Source organism: Cynocephalus volans, chromosome 9 (genome assembly GCF_027409185.1).
Source record: "Cynocephalus volans isolate mCynVol1 chromosome 9, mCynVol1.pri, whole genome shotgun sequence".
NCBI lineage: Eukaryota > Metazoa > Chordata > Mammalia > Dermoptera > Cynocephalidae > Cynocephalus > Cynocephalus volans.
The window spans coordinates 151,884,695-151,886,548 of NC_084468.1; the positions used below are offsets into that span (position 1 = coordinate 151,884,695).

General features: G+C 42.6%; 1 non-coding gene across 1 annotated transcript; it reads right to left on the minus strand.

The window, feature by feature from the left end:
* Positions 1-366: 366 nt before the first annotated feature.
* LOC134386721 (small nucleolar RNA SNORD112) lies at positions 367-437 on the minus strand. Its single transcript, XR_010024543.1, has one exon. It is a non-coding gene; the product is annotated as a small nucleolar RNA SNORD112 (small nucleolar RNA).
* Between the last annotated feature and the right edge of the window lie 1,417 nt (positions 438-1,854).

Genomic DNA, 1,854 nt, shown 5'->3' on the forward strand with positions numbered 1-1,854 from the left:
GTAACTGAAACTGAGGCAAGTTTTAGCACGCTTGTCGGCTATTGTAAGCCACGCACAGGAAGCCCAAGTTTACTACACAGTGTCTTATTCTAGAACAGCAAGCCAGGCATTATTGTTTCTATTAATGTATTCTATGAATTAAGACTGGCACTCATGTATCAACATTCACGGTTTAGCTCAGATATTAAACATACTAAAGACTTTCATTTTCTTCCTTACAGTGACAGAGTGATTATCTTAACAGGTAAAATCATAACAAAATCCCAACATACTTGGAATGTTGTAAAATGTTTATCTTCCACTCTGAGAGAGATACATCACATTCACAACACAATTACCCTTTCTTTTCCTTTTTTCTTTCTTGTCCATGGACCTCAATTGCACAGAATTGGATTATTCATAATCCTTGGTTCACAATACTCTCTCACCTTGGTCCATGCACAGCCTTCACTTATTAATTCACTCATTTATTTATTTCTAATAATGTAAAAAACACCCATTAACCCACACCCATCACCACCGTAACAAAAGCCAGTACTATGACGACAACCGAATTCCAGTTTTCTGGTCTGTTCCTACCCTACATCCCTACGTCTCTCACCACCCAACCTTCAGGATGGTGACTATTATATTAAATCCTATGTTCATCATTCCCTTGCCTCCCTGTTTAATATAGGGTTTTCTCTTTGTGTCTCTTGATTAGCAAATTGATTTATTTTGTTTTATGTTTAAATCCTTCCCAGGTCCCCCTCAGATATGCCTTTCACATCACTATATTTGAGCAAATGTTTTTGCTCATTAGTTTTGGAGTAATAATTCTTCATTTATTCATACAACTGGCAAGAGTTGAGAATAATTTCATCTCCCTGGACAATAAAACCAAAAGGCGCTTCTGTGGGTTGTCTTGGTTACCTGGTGTGGGCGTCTTCCCCGCACGCCTGCTTAGGGCGGCTCCCCCTCCACTCATTGGATACTGCCTGTGGCTAACCAAGCCCAGGGACGATCCCCACCGTGTGCTTCCTTCCTGAGAGCTTTCCTATATGATGGATGAATTATGAACCCATACTGAGGAAGTTTTAAAAAGGGGAGGCTGACTTTGGGGGCTTTTGCTTTTCTGAGGTCAATGGAAGTTGATTCAGCAGCAAGGGGGTACTACAGGGTAGCAGAAAGAACACTGAATTTAGAGCATAGAGACGTGAATTGTAGTTTCAGTTCTGCTGCTAACTAGTTGTGTGACCTTGGGGAAGTGATTTTTACCTCTCTGGACCTCAGCTTCCGCTTCTGTAGAATAAACACTTACACCAAATGATTTCTAAGGGTCCTTCCAGATGAGGAACCTAGGGAAGAGCAGTTCAGTAACCTGCTGAAGGCCCCACTGCTCTCCCTCCGCTCATTTGGTTGCAGAGTCCGCATACATCCCATGGAGCTCCCACAGCCAGTGGGGGATACACAGATGGATGAGATCATTACGGCTCCTGGTTCAGGAACTTGGAATCCTATCACTCTCAAGTTCTGTGTGCTGTGTTTTTCAGTGTGTCTTACTAGTTAAAACCTGCTTATGGGCAGGGACGATAAGTTAAGACTTTCAATTGTAAGTATTGGAAGCATACTGGGACTGACTTAAGCAAAGAGGGAAATTTATCATAAGAACTCAGAGCCATGGAGTATTTCATAAAAGTCATAAGCAGGAACACAACTAGGCTCCAGTGGAGACCAGAGACATTACCCTGGGGGTGGGGGTGGGGGTGCCTAGAAACTCATCTCTCTCCATCTGTCTCTGTTTCTCCTGCCTGGCTTGTTTCATTCTTCACTTTTGCAGTAGCTGCTACTTGGCAGAAAATAGCTTTGACAACC